The sequence below is a fragment of the Punica granatum genome, chromosome 1, assembly GCF_007655135.1.
Source record: "Punica granatum isolate Tunisia-2019 chromosome 1, ASM765513v2, whole genome shotgun sequence".
NCBI classification, from domain to species: domain Eukaryota; kingdom Viridiplantae; phylum Streptophyta; class Magnoliopsida; order Myrtales; family Lythraceae; genus Punica; species Punica granatum.
The window spans coordinates 8,631,319-8,649,582 of NC_045127.1; the positions used below are offsets into that span (position 1 = coordinate 8,631,319).

The 18,264-nt window shown below is 34.1% G+C and overlaps 1 long non-coding RNA gene across 8 annotated transcripts; it reads right to left on the reverse strand.

Annotated features, from left to right (window-relative positions):
• Window positions 1-12,113: 12,113 nt before the first annotated feature.
• LOC116214386 lies at window positions 12,114-15,218 on the reverse strand. 8 transcript variants are annotated; one of them, XR_004158283.1, is made up of 10 exons: window positions 15,034-15,215; window positions 14,210-14,370; window positions 13,931-14,015; window positions 13,647-13,806; window positions 13,426-13,506; window positions 13,194-13,247; window positions 13,032-13,122; window positions 12,776-12,857; window positions 12,554-12,664; window positions 12,114-12,442 (listed from the first exon to the last, which is right to left on the reverse strand). It is a non-coding gene; the product is annotated as an uncharacterized LOC116214386 (long non-coding RNA). The 8 variants fall into 8 exon arrangements; XR_004158284.1 differs by having other exon boundaries at window positions 13,647-13,774; window positions 15,034-15,214; XR_004158273.1 differs by having other exon boundaries at window positions 13,647-13,810; window positions 15,034-15,213.
• Between the last annotated feature and the right edge of the window lie 3,046 nt (window positions 15,219-18,264).

Genomic DNA, 18,264 nt, shown 5'->3' on the forward strand with positions numbered 1-18,264 from the left:
CCCCACCCCAATCCTCTCCTAATCAAAAAGCATGCACGAACGTCAAAAAAACAGAGTGTCCACGTACGTATATGTATTTATCATATGCATACGTTTGCTTTGAATAATGTTTTTAAAATATTTTGTGGGACTATAAGTGGGGTAACTACCAATTCATTAATTTGAAAAGCCCTCCAAATGCTCCGATGTTAATTCTCTTCATTTTACAAAGTGACTTGTGGTGGTATCGAGAGTGATCTTTCGGGTAACTTTGCATTCGATTGGGACGGAGGTAACCTGTATATAGTCGTTTAAATCATATATACGGGCTAAGTAGTGTCATGTTTTACAATGAGTATATTGTAATCTTTATAGAATCCCTACTCACGCTTATGCATGTTTTTTTGAATTTCTGGGAGTAATATCCATCGATATGCCAGCCATGTTTTACCATTTAAAAATGGCAGCTATTTCCGAAATTTTAATGCATTTATAGTATCTATATGCCACGCATATGATTTTCGGTCCAAATAAGTGATCAATACATCCAAGAGCGAAATCTAATTGTCTCAATTAGCTTTTTGCTTGGTCAATAGTATGAGCTGATTCGTACCTATAACCGGAACCCTATAGATCAAACATATCAGGAAATATGAGAAATATTCGAAGAACCAGAATTATTGCATGCATGCAAACAATTAATGACCATTATTATATTTAATGATTACTCGTTAATAATGAGCTTAAGTTAATTGTGTGTAGAACCAGTCATGCATGTAATTAAGTAGCTACTGCAGCCGCAGTGCATGACGGCAGAATAGCTTATAAATTTTATCTCATCTTTTCATTAGCAATATTTCCTAAGGAAGTGAAGGTTTTTTTTTTCTTGTTCCCCGGTAAAATATTTGCTTTCCCCGTTATAACGGGCTTATGTTGTGAAATCCACTCAATAATCAACGAAAATGTAATGGAAGAAGACATTGTACATAAGATATATATGGTAAAACTCTTAAATGCTGTGAAAATGTTTGATTGGAAGTATCCATGGGCAAATGAGATTTAGTGGTGACTTCTTATTGAGTAACAAATATGGATTGGATTACAATACGAGCCTACATCTCATAGGCACGATGGTGGAACAAAAACGAGAAACTCTAATCCTCGAAGAGGTACTCCATCTCACAGGATACTCCCAATCTCTAAAAGCTCTCCCCACACCTTTACTTGAATCTCTCGATAGATATTTATAGGACCCTGATGCACTCTCAATATAGAAATCCCTATTTTATGTATAGCGATATCCTAAAATACAATATTTTGAATATTCTGAAAATATCACATTCCCTAAATGATAGAGATCCAAGTATAGAATAATAAGAAACAAAATTAGATCAAAATTCAAAACACAACTCAACGGCTTACGTTTTTTGAATTGCCTCATGCGATAAATGACGCATAAGTTCTTTTTTTTCCCTCTTCTTATAATAATAATAAAGAAGCTCATGAACTTAATAACAATTCTAAAATAAAAAATGAAAGAGTACGAAAATTCCCGCTTACCAAAATTTATCAATAAATTTCCTCATCTTAATGTTAAGAACAAGTATTACAGCACTGCATCAATTTTGTCGATGGCCCCATGGTCATCCTGCCAGTATGTAAATCCGAAAACAAATTTCCACGAGCTTCAGAAAACCCTCTATTTTTTAAACCAAAAAAAAAAAGAAAAAAAACGAAAAAAGCCTCTCTAATTCATCGAGACTTTTTTGGGTAAAAATCTCATTGATTCATTGAGTCTTAATTTAAGCATTTTTTGTCGGATTTGCGGAGATTGAATATGGGAATTGGCACCTGGACCTATATATCGGCGTAGAAAATTGACCATTCGATTGATTCTGACTACAGCATGATTATTTGTTTTAGGTTTTGAATTTTCTTGAATAGATTCTATTTTTGTATTAGTTGGGAAGGAAACCCGATTACTTAAGAAGATTTGAGGTAATTATGTCTAATTAGAGATTTAGAGTATCGTTTTCATTGTTAAATTTAGATACTGTGTAAGATAATTTTACAGTTACAAAGGAGGCCCATTAACTCAATACAATAAACTAGAAATTCAAATCTATACTATATATAAATGTATGATATGTTTCTCCAATTTTCATTATTCTAAAAGTACCTTTGTATTCTCGTAACTTATCATTGCACCCTTTTAGATTTGTTACTTTTGATTGCGTGTTTTTATAATGCTTATATTCGGATTCTTTCTCTTTGTCACTGATTTTTGACATTTTTTCCCCTCATATCCATTTCAACTGAGTAGGCCTTATCGTAGGTACGTTTGTCCTTCTTTTTTTTCATACCGATTTGTAACTTCAATACTTCTTTGCATCATATGTTTGTTGCCTTGCGATTTTACACAGTCTTTATTTCTTGCACCCTTTCACACTATCAATGGCCAAAATAAAAATATGAGGTGTTTCTCCAATTTTTCTTCCAATTTTGCCATTATTTAAATAATGATATTACAAATTCGCCGCTTTACATTTACAAACCAAATTAATTATTGAAATCATTGTACCTTTTATAAATATCCATTCATTCAAACAATACAAGTGAGACAACTTTTCAAACAATATTTCAAGAAACTCTTACACTCCTAGAGTTAAATGGAATTAATACAACACTTAATTTTTTATTCGAAAATTATATCTTCTTTAGAATAACGAAAAATATAAAAATTTGAAAAAAAAGAATGCTATAATTTAATACGAAGATAAATTTAATAGTTAAATCAGTATAGATAAATTCAATCATCAAATACTATTTCATATTTTGTGAAATATGATTTTCTAGTGAAAGGATGTGATTGCTAAATAGATGTGACTATTCAAAGAGTTGTATTTGTTTCTGCTATATACCTTTTTTCAGTTTCTAAATAGACATGAAAAATCATTTGCACTCTATTATCTATTTAAAACTTTTCTCCTAGATAGTTCATATGAAAAATCATTTGAACTCCATGCTCCGTTTGGATTCAAAGTGAGATTTTAAAATCTTACTTTAACTTAATTCTATTTACAACGAAACAAAATAATTCATACAAAGTCAAAGGGTGAGCCCCATTTATACCACTCTTTTTCAAAATCAAAATCACATAACTCATATAAAGTCAAAGGGTGGGCCCCATACATAACAATTTATCTCTTTTTCAAAATCAAAATCCAATTTTAAAATGTTACTTACAAACCAAACGCAGCATAAAAGATTCTCAACGTTGTTGCCCAAAAATCTAAATGGTCGTGTTCTTATATTTCGAAAGGTATGTCATTTGTTATAAGACATCTATTCATGTATTATTTATAGATCTTTTTTTTGGTAAGTATTCTTTATATGTCTTTAATAGAAAATATTTACGTATGGTTCTCGAATAATCCTTTATCTATTGTTCTTCATAAATTTTACTTTTTTTAGGATATCATATGTTTCCCTCTATATTTGATGATATTATTTGATTGTTAATTTTTCCTTTGTACTCTTGTTCATAGTTTTATAGGAAGAAGGAAATTGAGCGGTAGGGGCCTTTGATCGGCAACTAACACCCCTCGATAACCTTACCAGGGGCAGTGGTGCCCTCCGATGAACCACCGTTGGTCCGATCTGTCTTTCTCATTCGTTCTTCGATCCTATAAGTTTGCTCTTCATGTGTGTGTGTATATAATTGTTCTATTTTTTATTATAGATTTTTTCTTTACCTTTGAAATTTAAAAATATTGAAAATTCCTAATGTAAATATGTACAAATATTATGTCATGTTTATACAAAAATAAACGTTTTGGTCTGAAATGAAAATGTTTCAAATGTTATTATCTTTTTTGGTTCTTATCTCAAATGAAAATTGAGAAAAAATTAAATTATATGGGATTTACACTCAAAAGAAGATTAGCAATGATTACCCATTATTACTTCCGAGGTAAATTTTTACAAAGGATTAGAATTATAAACAATTAGATGATTCTTTTGTTCTTGATTATCATAATTTTAACTCGACTTTCTACTAAGACTTTTTTATATTAATTAAATTATTGCTCATGTTTTATTTTTATGTATTTTAAAATTTTATTATATGTGCAATACAACAAAAATTTTAAATTACTAATGTACTTAAAATGAATATTTATTGCAATTTCTTTTCGATTAAACATTAGAATGAAATTTATTTTCTTTTGTTTCAGTTAACTACTTCCAAAGTCCAACAAATGTATAATAGTTTGGTAACGTGCAATATTAAAAGATTATACCTTCACTTCTTCTATTAACCTTAATTTTTTAAGGTTAATCGACTTAATTCTTGCAAGAAAATTGAATTATTTTTTTAAGTTTTGATAATATAAATTATTTTTTATTTAAATAAAAAGTATCAGTATACATTAAAGATATTAAGTAATTCAAATTTATTGATTTGGTATCTTTAAACCAACCAATAAGATTATTAACAATGTTATATAATTAATTATATATTTTCAATGAAATTTAATTTTTTTTAATATATATTTTGTAGCATTTTATAAGTACTATATCTTATCACTTAATCGAGAAACCTTTCGCGTGCAACGGACTTGTAGATTCACTAATATCTAATAAAGAGGCAATGGTAATCTCATTGATTATCAAACCTAGAACTTCCGGTTACCAGACGAGAGTGTGCGCAATTGAGCTATACTCTCTTTGATGGTGTTCTATAATTTTGATTCACCGGTTAGTATAGAAATTATTGGATTGTGGTTCAATTTAATTGTCTGAATGATTCAAAACTGTAAATATCATTTTTTTTATATAAGAGAGACTCATGGATCTACTATAATGAAATGGAATGTTATATAAAGTAGCACACAAATAATCCCATTTAACATAATTAAATCTGAAATATCTTGATTTTAAGATGATGACGCTTACTTATCGACAACACAAACCTTTCTCAAGAAACAACGAAATTTCTTCTTCTTCTTCTTTTTTTTTTATCTATGTAGTCAACTGAGGTCAACCATTTAAAAATATCATGATACCAACGTTACACCTTTTCTGCACTTTTCATTTATTCCTTTCTTGGCTTAAACCAATTTATTTATTATGATTTGCATTATCTAATCTATCTATATATAGGTATTTAAAGCAGACTCCCTTGACTTATGCGATAAGAAGTCACCATTCGTGTAACGAGAGTTTGCCACATAAGCTTCCACGGAACTTTCGCCACATGTGGAGATTCGACTCTTCAAATCCCTTATACATAACTCATCCTATTAATAATGTCTACATTAAATATATAATAAAAAATCAAGGAACTCAAATATAGATATATACACAAAAAAATTAATAAATAAATGTTCAAATTTCTTTTTCCTCTTACTTTTCGGCCCCATCCCCACAAGCCCCTGCAACCTCACAAAAAAAATTTTCATTGGCTATTCTAGTATTGTGCACTAATTCCGTTTATGGAGAAGATTTTCCAAGATTTTGGATTTCGGTGGAGAAAAAAAAAATTGGAGCGGGGAATTTTCGGGCTTTCAGCTAGCAGAGGCATTCAAATGATGCCGCGTGGTATATAAATGACCATTTTGGATAAATAGGACTTAGGCTCCCTATAAGAGAACATGAGCAGGCAAGGATTCAATACATACATACATTATGTATATATATTATATAGCAATTTAAACTCTTTCAGTAGGAACCTCCCATAAGAGCGATGAGGAATTTACGTGTAGATTAATTGTGTTTTCATATTCCCTACATTAATGAATTTAGGTTGTGTAGCTAGTTATAGGTATTTAAAGGAGGTTTTTCGAACCTGTGCGATGAGGAGCCTCCGTTCGTGTGCTGAGTCTGCCACATAGGATTTTTAATCAATTCCTCAACTCTTGATTAAGTGTCTTTTCATTCATCTTCTTTAATTTAATAGCTCATCGATAGTAATTAATAAAAAAATAAAGAATGTGGGAGATAAGCATAAGTTTATTAGTATTGTAGTGGTATAAACATGTTTAGTTGTGTCAATTGTCTTATGGTCGAAACTTTCCATCAAACTTTTCTTATTTTTATTATGCTTTTTTTTCATTTTTTTTAAAAAGACATTTTTAATGTGCACTTGACGCCGTTAATTTTACCTACATGGTAATCAGTGATTGCAATTTAAAATTATTTAAAAAGTAAAATAAAAATGAGAAATTAAAATAAAATAAATGAATTAAAAATTAAAAAAAAATAACGCCAAGGGTCTGAATGGTCGCCGAGAGGGGGACCGAATTAGAGCCTCCCCTTTGTAGGCCCCTGCAAAGTGACACATATATCATTGTCCAATATATTATATGGATATGAAACTTTTAAGATAAGAGTTGCAAATATGTAACTCTCTTACTACAAAATGTACAGACTGTCCTATTTTTATAATATCGATAAGCAAAATATGTATTATTTAATATAACTATTCATATGAAAAATTGTATTCGATTTAGCATTATACCGCATATTGTTTCTGATAAATTTCTATTAAAAAAATAAAAAAACACCATCTATACAAATATATTATAAATAAATTTAAAAATTTCTATTAGAAAAAGAGTAACATATAACCATAACAAATCTATACTCTCAATCAATGTTACATCTACTAATACATAATACTACATATAAGCCACAAGCATAATAAGTTATAGGAACATAAAGATTTTATTTATTTATGATTAATTAACAAAAATAAAAATCACAAGTCCTCGCGTAACTCGGGGCCTCAAGTGTAGTTCATTTTGTATTTGGCCGAGTGCAAGGATCAAGAGCACTTCAACTAGTTGCTTATATATATATATATATTTCTGAGGTAATTAGAATAGCAAGATGTATGGTTGCCTTGGGAGTTTTGTACAAAGCCCAACATGTCGGTGGGAAATGAGGAGGGAAAAAAAAAGGGCAATAGAATGTACAGTGGAATTTAAATGCCATCAACAGAAATATCACTTATTTAACTTTATATATTAATAACCAAAAGGTAACACCTCTTCACGAACTTTTTTATCCCCCTTAATGGCTTTTTACACAATTTCTATTCCCTTCTCTCTCTTTAGTTACATTTTGTTTGGAAGCCTTTTTAGCTTGGAAATTGGTGGAAAGTGATTGTTGATCGGTCACACACACACACATATATATATATATATATGAAATTTGTATATATATATATATGGTTAAATATAATATATATGAATGTGTGGGCACAAAGGCCATCATTGCTAGGGTTGAAAGTTATTCCTCAACTAGATTTATAATTCCTCCTTTTTTCCTCTTTACACTCCTTCCTTTTTCTTTTTCCTCGAGAAAGTGAAGAAAGGAGAGATGGGTGAGGGTTTCGCATGGTGAGAAAAGGGAAAGAAAATTGAATTTGTCATGTCATGTAAGGGAAAGTGGGTACAGATATGGAGGGGGAGATCAGATTTTTCCCCCTTTTTTTTTTTTTTTTGAGGTTTAGTGAAGTGAATGGGTGACAGTCCAAACACAATTAAGTGATCGTGAAAATAAATCCAAATTACTTTTTTCATGCATTTTCTATCCTTTATGCTGAACTTTTTTCCAAAGCTTTTTTCTTTCCTCAACCCTTTTTGTAGTGGTGCTCTCCGCACAAACTCAATGGAGTTAAATCTTGACTCTTCTCAAAGTTAAAAAATTGTGCCTCTTTTTAGATGATGAGGATCCTGTTCCTTTCATCATCCCTCCATCTCCTTATGAGCTAAGCTAGTATGAAGAACATACCATCAAGAATTTATACATTACATATATAACTAGAAGTGAGACTAGCTAGTTAAGAGCTACTAGGTTTTAATACAATTGATTAAAGGTGCTATATCAGCTAAGAGCTAGCCATTTGGGTCGACTGACTTGACATGCGCCTGCCCGATATTCAGCTCCTCGAATCTTCTTCCTTTGTTTTCCTCCTTTTTTTTGTTTAAGCCGGTGATAATGAAACGACTTCAAGTGCTTAGCTTGATAGTTAAGTGGATAACTATCCAAGGAAGCTAGCCTCCTAGATTTGAATAACCAAGTGGTCAGGCCATAAGATTTAATTTTCTCTGTGAATGCACACTATGCCAAGCATGAATTCGTGTCTTTGACTTGCCCAGAGAAGTAGATGACGCAAGGAGTGTGCAAGTTGGTCCAGTCACCACCTGATGGCTAATAAGAAAATAAAAACAGGTTTATGAACGATACTAATCTTAGTGACACGCGTCCTATTGATGTATCGAACGAACACTACACACGAAAGAAATAAAGTAACAGAACCACCAATAATGTCCCTTCCCCTGTGTGTAGTCATATATAGTCATGGTCCTTTTGTTATATATATTGCTAATTCATGTACATATGGGGTGTCTTTCTAACTGTCTGGCACTCTCATGCTTCCCGCCAAAAATCAGGGAAGAAATTGAAACCAACTTAGTGCTCAATTATGGGATGTCGACACGCATAATATGTCACATTCTCCCGTGTCTTGTCTTTGAAACTAAGGAGAGGATGTTTAGTTTTCCATTCTGTACGGACACCACCTCAACTTTGACCCTTTTTTTTTCAATCTCATCATCATGAGAGATCCAATTAACCAAGTGAAAGACAACTAAAGTTTGAGAGATCACTATGAATGACATCAAAGGTGAATGTATACCATGCCTTAACATATGTGGATATCAGCGTTTAAGTTATTTCCCGCCCGACTTGAGAAAAGAAAACTACCTATTAGTCTAAGATCACAGCATTGGTCTAACCTTAAAAAATTTAATTACATAATTAATCGGTTTATTTGTAGTGATAATTGGTTCTATTTAGTACCTTTTTGTAGTTAATTTAGCAAATATGAATATCCAAATCCACTAGTATGTTTCTCACTCTATCTGATCATGAACTAGCTAGTGATTTTGAAAACCAAGAAAGATCGATTTGCATATATAGAAATGGCAAAGACGATATAATCCATAAAAGGACCAAAAAATGAAGTGTGGCAGGTCAAAAAAGAGTGTGACATCAGTATGTTCGTTCTCAAAAGAATCTTAATTTTATTGTCATTCTGATTTTTTTTTGTGTGTAAATTATTACGATAAATTTTGTGAGTGCGACAACAAATATTATGAGGGGAGAAACCTTATAAAAAGACAATATCTGCAAAGGTGACTGACATATAACTTTGAATATAGCCTCTTTGTATTCAGCATATAAGAACAAAAATAGCCTCTTTGCACCATGAGAGTGGATAACACAATGAAAGTGCCCTTCCACTTTATACACAACTATACTTTTTTCTTCCTGTTATATAGTCTTTCGAAGCCGAATATGGGAAAAATAAGGACATGGTCAAACCATATATAAAAATTAAATACATTATGAGGAAAAAAAATAAATAGATCTGTAAAAGGTTATTTTCAAAAACACCATCATACGAGTTTCCAGTTCTTCGTAGCGAGGTTAAGTTGATATATACATGTTACATATTCAAGGAAACACTATAATGACTTCGAGTTTAGGAAAGAGGGTGGGGGTCTATTTTTTTGTTAAGATATACGATATTATAGATTGAAAATTTTACGTATTTTAATTCTTTGGGATATTTTCTACGTGAGGACAATGGAGAGGGAAGCAAATGCTGCATTTTTTCCCCCTTTTTTCCAGGTTATAATTAATGAAGGCCCTAATAGGACTACGGAAAAGGACAAATAAAGGAGCACGCAAAGTCTTACTAATAATAACGAACCCAGAATTTCTTAGTCTAGGCTGAGCGATGAACACTGTAGTGAATGCTCTTTCTGTTTTGCTCCATATGTTTTATCTTCTACTCATTATGCAGGGGCTGCCAGAGCCTAATCTCACGATAGCGTTAGCGGACTCCGCCCTCTTTGCTTGTTGGTTTGATATATATTCTACAAGATCGTTGATATCTGTTATGAACATTGAGCTCGTGTACGAAAGTCGTACTGTGGGTTCTTACACCAAAGTAACTGGATTTCCATGCACGTAAGAAACCAAGTTTTGCATGCATAAATCGAGCAAAGGAAAAAAAAAAAAGAAACTTCCCCATAGACGGCCATCATTTTGCTACATCAAATTAATTTCGCAGAAGAAAAATACTACGATATAGTTCATGATTTAGACATGCTTTTATTTCCGTCTTAAATTGAACATTGGGCTCTCGTAATTTATAATTCCCAGGACGTTGAAATTGAGGAAATGAATGAAAAAGGGAGCAGAGGAAAATATCATGCAAAAATAAAAACGAAAGACGAAAATTGAGATGGGCCGTGTAAGTGGGCCTCCAGCATGGGCCCTTAGGAACTGGGCCCGCCTTTAGCTCCACGTCTGCAAGTCCAGTGGTCTTTTCTCTCATTCCGGTTGCGGTTTTGTTTTCTCCACGGAGTAAGCGGGACGATGGCAATATTGCATTGTTTGATGACTTAGAAAGAAGGTTAGATAGCCACCTGCAAGTCCATTAATCCGGCAGGTGAAAACACGATGTTATACATACCGTCTGTTTGTATACCATTACTTGTTAATTAGGAACCTGAGTTAGCCGATAAGCCCGCGCATTAAGTGGAATTTGTTTCATATCTTTTTCAAAAAAAAAATAAAAAAAAATTCTTGATTGATAACTTCCTAGCTAGAATCACATCAACCATCGTTCATCTGGATTATAATATTTTGATTTGATCAAATTTAATTTTAATTAAAAATATGATATATGTATATATATGTAATTGTAATTCAAATGGACGAATGTGTCACTTACGGATAAATATAAAATATATCAATACAGCAAGACCAATAATTAAAATTAATTCTAACCAAAGTTCACAACCTATAAAAACAGTAACAGGTTGTTAGTTATATAATCTTCACATGCTAATCAAAAGAATAAAATGCACTACACACCCGCACCTTTAAACCTAGTGACAGAGTACCCTTCAAAATTTTGCTTTATACCGCCCGACCTATTTAAAAAATAGCAAGTGCATCCCCGATTATTTTTCCTGCCACTATTCCATCCAAAAATTATTAACTTATTACTTTCAGATTTTAGAAAATAATTTCAATTTTTTTTTTAAAAAAAAGAACGTGGGTTTTGTTTTGGGTTGTTTTTGAGCAGGAATTTCAAAGTTTGGGCGGCCGCAGGATTTCTTGCTTCCATGAAACCTCGGATGACTATCTGAGTTACATGCAAACGAGGAACGAAAGAAAGGCCACCACAAAAGAAAATTAAACTGCATAAGCCCAGCGGAGACAATAGATGCCGGCCCTCTTGAAAGCCAAGTAATTTAACACTTGTTCCAAATTATAGATTGTAACCGCGTAAACAATCGGGTAATTATTAATTGAAAACTGAATAATTCTATTATTATACTTGTCGGTGTCATGATCGCCATATAATATCATGTGACCGATAGAGCTGAAACTGCCTTGTGGTTGTGGACCTCTCTCATTGTTTTAACTCGTAGTTATGGTAATTCAAAGTGACTGTATTACCATAACTCGTAGTTATGGTAATTCAAAGCATTCGTCAAGGATTTCTCTACCAAAAAAAAGAAGAAGAAGAAGAAGACAAGGATGCTCCGTGCTCGTGGTAGATATCTTTGAGTCCTCACTGGACAAATGAACACTACTAATCCACAAGTCTATAGTCAAAGTACTACTATCGCAAGCGGGTTCGAGGGGGACATTTCCCCCTTATTTACTCCCAAGTCTCCAAAGATACTCGACCCCACAACCTATTACTTGAAATATTAGCCCATTACCAATTGAGCTACACCTGATTGGTGAATGATTACATATTATTTACATGAAAAGAAATGCAAGTGCATCGTCATTCCTTCAATGGGTTGTCCTGAATGTTCCTTCAAAGCTATATATATATATATATGTCTATAGATACACACATTTCAAGAAGCTATATTGACATACCTTTCCTTTGATAATTATAATAATAATAATAATAATAATTTATTTTGAATTTATTCCCAATGGGCTAACTGACCTTGCCATAGCAACCAACAAATTTTGATACTTCTATTATGTCCTTTTTCTATAGAATATTATTTTTAAGATAAGCTACGAGAAAGGAGATCGAAACATGGACATTAACATATACAAGGACAGGACTGGTACATTTGTTTTACATATGCAATGGTCTCAACTTGTGTTTGATAAACATCTATAGTCATGCCATCAAGACTGATGCAGAAATTACAAGCTAAAAAAATGAGGAAAAGTCACACTTTTAGGTAGACTCTAGAGATTAATCAAGTGGACTCGAAAGCTCCTCCTCAAGCGTCATCCCAAGGGAAGACTCCTCGAAGTTTTTCGTGAAAGTGTTAACTGATATGTGACTTGGTGTGACTTCCAGGCGGTTCCAGTATTGCTCTTGGTCCTTCCTAGAGATGACCTGGACTTCATCGAGTGACAAGGTATATACATGCTTTAGCACCACGATCGAGACGAGCGAGATGCTCAACTAAATAAGAAGAGTATAATTTAAATGATGTAATTCATTTACCTTGTGGAGGAAAACGGCTACTCATATCATTTCGGGATACTTAAACCCACAATCCTCGAGAAACTCGAGGACATGATCCCAGGGACCGTGGTAGACTATTTTGCCTTCTGCCTGTAAGATCACATCATCAAAGAGGTTGAAAGTTTCAGGAGCGCGCTGGAGAAGGGAGATGATTATGGTAGCATCTGTTATTCGTGCGGGTTGCTAAAGGAAAACGACGACCTGAAATGCGGTGGAACTGTCTAAGCCATATTTGTAATCACGTCCAGGAAGAGAGCTCTGTTTGGACCAACAATCATCTCCCCTGCACATTTCCATGGGAAATTTATCCACGTGAAAGTTAAAATTTCTATTCCGTAAATAACCTTGAATCATCTTTTTTATGTGTGCTGGCAGTTGAAAACCGGAGTTTTTTGGAGCCTTTTCTTGCAGGGTCGCCAGCATAAGTATCTGCAAAAATTGTTAATTTAGAACTTACCTGTTGTCAGTTTCTTCTTCTGGCCACCAGAAATGACCCTCCTCATCGCGTCTTCGACAAGTCTATCTGCATGGACATCTTGCCCAAGGATCTGAAGAAAAGACTATAAAACTCGAAAATTCCCGAAAGAGGCGGATGGCTCAGCCGGAGAAAATTACTTACTCTCAAAATGTAGTCTGTTTGGAGAGTTTTCTTCAATCCGTTTATAGCAACACCCTGAAGACACAATGATAATTATAGCCATCAGCTTCAGAGAGATACCTTAAAAAATAGGGCAAACATTACATGCTTGGGAAGTCATCTCGCTGCTTGAAGAAATTCCTCTCTTAACTTTGCATAAACATTACACTTCCACCCCCTTAAACTACGAAATCTTCGTGAAGAATTCGTTTACCTTCATGTAGGTATCTACATTTGGATCCGAACAAACCCTGCCTCCTTTTCCCTTCTGCTGACCTCCATCAAAGTATCTTCACTGTTAAACAGCAAAACAATGTCACGTACTCTTTTACTCTCATCAATTGTCATTCAGAATTGCTACAGATTTTCATTTTCAAATGGTTGTATTTTGTACAAAATATGCTCCCCAGACCCGTGTAAGGGGAAAGAACTTACCTTCTAGTCCAATACCCTGGCACCGGGCTGAGAAGTCCGATGTCTCCATCACAGTCATCTGAGGGATGTGCAAGTCATATTGGCTAGTGTAAGCCGAAGTCTTTTACGCTTGTAGACGTTGTACAAAACTGTAGACGTTGGACAAAACTTCCTCTGTCAACTATCTAGAACCAACCAGAGAAACAAAAAGAACAGATAAACCCAAGAGTGTGTCCAAGAAAAGAAATTCACTTTCCAGAATTTCAGAGGTTTCTATTATATAAAGTGTAAAGGAAGCATGGAACCTCGAGATGTCCGTGTAGATTCCCTACGAGTGCCTTCAAGAAGGTGGTTTTCCCACATCCCGGAAGGCCAAGCAGAAAAGTCATCCTGGACAAATTGAACAATAATTATTAGAATTAGCTTCTTCATTGGATTGTGTTGCCACCAATACCTCCCAGGTTTAATCATTCCGCTAACACCCTCGACGATGCTTTTCTTGGCTCCATTCCCCCCATGAAAACGGAAACATTGCAAAGCCCTGATCATAAAATTCCATGCAAACTTGTTTTACCATCACTTACCGAAAAAAAAGAAGTCTTTTTACCGTCATTCTATACTTATACAAATAGTGTCATTCAGAGAATTCCAGAGAGTCCGGAGCGGCTTTCCATGGACAGTCTCAGTTTGCATCCTTGCAGTGACTCCTATATCTCACCTCCATCGTGGGAAGTTCACATCAACCCTACCGAGGAAAATTTCACAAAAGTAAAACATCCATTTATTAACAAAAACGTAATACGAAGCAATCAGATTTAGGAAAGAAAAAAACTACAAAGGCCATTGGGGTTAGAAAAGAAAAAGGGAAGGTTTCAATTGGTCGACTCATTGACAATAAGCACTCTATGGTCTGATACAAAGCCAAGCGGAAAGATTTATCAGACATTGTATAAATGGAACAGAAAAAGAACAGAAGATATAAGAAGAAAGAGGATCCATGTCACAGAGGATTAAGTCGAAAATCTATTCTCAGCGCAGAGGCCTGGCTTCTGTTCTATTCTCTCGCGTATCTTCCGAAGCAGCCTAAGTTTCTCATGCTCAGTGTGCTTGATGAACTTATCCATTAACAGGTGTCGTTCCCTAGGCCCGAGCTTAGTGATATCAACCACCATTTTCTCGCCTCCCCTATATTCCATCTCGAAGATTGGTTTCCTATGCCTCTCCAAGGTTGGTAACCTCTCAATGGCCGCCCACTGTAGGTCATGTTGACCATTTCTACCTCCCAATCCAATCAGAATCGATCGTTATTCGGTATTGCAAGAAGGCATATCCAAAATTAAGAGATGGAACAAAAATTCATCAAATTCAACTCTATAAATTGTAATCAAGAGTGGGACAATAGATTTACATGGCGCATCATTAGCAGTTGCAATTTGCAAAGTTTCAGAATGCTGGTGAAGGCATTGGAGCAGTCCATCCTAGGAAAATCAGACCTAGTCAAAACCTAATTGACATTGAGAGAGAGAGAGAGAGAGAGAGAGAGAGAGAGAGAGAGATGATATTTTAGCAAGAGCAATCTAAGGACGTTAACAATGGCCGAACACGTGGAATATATATATATATATATATAGGTATATTTGCATCGCATGCGTTAACAATGGCAGAACACGTGGAGATTAACTCAATAACATAGGTTAAGAGTAGCTTTGAACATCCAAGACCAAGGCAGTGGCGATCAGCCAATGACAGGAAGGCATAAATCATAATGGCAAGTTCATTGCGGACTTCCATCGAGGACGTGGCAGGCGGCAACAATGGCCTCAAAACAATTTCAAAGAATGATCAATGGCAGGCGAGAAATGTATCGAGAAATGCATCAAGTATATTAAGCATTTTAATGTGGGCAATCAACCACAAACCGACGGTGGTAGAAAAGAGAAGAACTGAGGGGGCTGTGTTGGTCGATTTGAACTTAAATGGATTATATCGGAGGGGCTTTCATGAATCGAACCGAACAAACAACCATTCAAACTTTCTGTGCGTACTTGCAGCGCGTATCCAATCCACCGAATGATAGAACAACGTAGGCGCAGGGACGGATTGGGCGTTGTTTTGAATCGGCAAGAGAAAAGAAAAAAAATGAAGCGGCTAAGCGTATGTGTGGGTTCCTTTGCTCTGTTAAAGGCGTCAAGTTACGTGAGAGTTTTATTTGAAAAGGTACGTCTTGTAATTATGTGCAGGCACCCACTGTGGGAGAAGGCGTCTATTCTAATACTGCATTTGGTTTTAAAATAAAATTTTAAAATTAGATTTTAATTTTGAAAAAGAGTGGTATAAATGGGACACATCCTTTGACTTTGTATAAATTATTTTGTTTTGTTGTGGAAAAAAAGTGATATAAATGGGGCACACCCTTTAACTTTGTAGAAGTTATTTTGTTTTGTTGTGGTAGAATTAAGTTAAAGTAGTATTTTAGGTCTTGTTTGGTTTGTGAGTATATTTTTAAAATCACAACTTTAATCTAATTCTACTCACAACAAAACAAAATAACTCATACAAAGTCAAATGGTGGGCTCCATTTATACCACAATTTTTCAAAATTAAAATCTGATTTTAAAATCCTACTATGAAACCAAACGCAGCATTAAAATCTTACTTTGACACCAAACAAGCCAAATTTGGAAATAAACAAAAATAGAGAAACAAGAGAGTGAGTTTCACACTTTTATAAGGGTTATAAATATGAATTATAGATTCAGCCTTAGCCCATAACGTGTGCTGGGCCAAATCAAACCAAACTAGAACAGGCAAAGAAGAAAGTCAAAAGCAACATAATATTGCTGTTTTTGGTGACTTAGACGAGATTAAATAGCCAGTCACAAGTACTCGGTCCATGGGTCCCTCCTATTACTAGTCGATCATGAGCAGCAGCGATGACTGATCAATCTCTTTATGATAGTTGATTGGAAGAGTCCGGGATTCGATTGCTATGGGAATTGTGACTATTTTGTTAGGGGCAAAAAGAGCTCTAGAGAGGGATAAATTGGTTATGCCACATTTTATGAGCAATCGGAATTCCCAACTTAAATCAGTCATGGGCCAGCTGATGGATCCTCATGTCACTAGCAATATTCCAAGTAAATCAGATTCTAGTTGGTCTTTGATTTCGTCAATTACCTGTACCTCCTCTCCTTTTGAGGAAGTAAGCCCATTAGAATATTGAAAGAAATTATAAAAGCAAGGGCTTTCTTTTCGAAAATTGCTTTTTCTTTCGAATGCATCCTCCAACATCTTCTGATTTGCGAGTATTCACGTAAAAAAGGATAAAAGAAAAGTGGCATTCGTTTACCACAAAGAAAAAAAAACAAAAAAAAAAAAGCTGGCATGCATTGCAACTCAGCCACTCTCTCCCTACTTTTTGAAGGAACTCTATTGGTTACATCAGACGATATATACATATTATTCTATTTATCTCCTACGTATTAAGCAAGTCGAGCTAGTATAATAGTAAAGTGAAATAGTAATATTATAGAATGATAATTTTGACAAATGGAACAATCAAATGACTATTCAAAGTATTTGCAGATATGCTACATGCGCAATGTGACTACTTTAACTAGTGAACCTTACAAATTTTACTTATCAACATATAGTAGGAAACAAGTTGATAAATAAAATGTGAAAAATGTTACCAATTCAAGCTATGTGTTAACATTTTCCAACTAAATATATAATATACATCGTATATATGCTTTTATACACGAGAAGGTCTCGTGTGTAACATTAGTACCACGTAGAATTATATCACAAGAACATAAAAAATATTTTTGCTAACAATGAATTATTTTTGTCAACAATAGATTTTTTTATTTTTATTTACATACTAAAAATCAAAATAGTAAACTTTTATTGGCTTATGACATTACCACATGGTATTACCGTTGCATGTCAGACTTTTTCTTAGACACGGCCTTCTATTCCCAAAAAGGAATCTATCGATTCTTTCCTAATTATTTGGACCGTAGGTGCGACGAATAGTGGGATCCTGAGCTACGCCTTGGCTAGAAACCATGGAATTTTTAATGTTATAATACTTTTCACATCTCTTTCTTCCTCTCTTTCCCCTTTCTTTCGTTTCTAAGGTTTCTTTCAGTTTTAGTTGTCCGAAATGAACTTCTATATTCACAAATTTATTTGGTTTGCTGGAAACTCCTAGTCTTGACTTGATCTAGAATGTGTCATGTATATGCTATTCTGAAGTGATCTATTAATTTGGTAATAAGTCTTATTGCATCCTATCGTCTAGATAATAAAAACTAGTAATGATATTACGTCAGTAGTCTAATTCTATGCATGTATTAGCAAAAAAGAATTAAATTGTTTCAGTAAATACAGCATTGTCTATCTATCCATCTCACGCGCATTGGAGGATTGGTTTAGTGTTTGCTAAATAACTTTTTTTAAAATCTTTTTTGGAGATAATCTACGTAAATTCTTGTTCACATATTCATGGTGGAATTAAGTGCCCTACTCAAGGTCTCAAATTGATCTGACACCTTCAGTAGTCATGATATAACTGCCGCTTGCATAAAAGGTATGTAAAGCCAGATCATCCACCAACTCTATATGAACCATGACA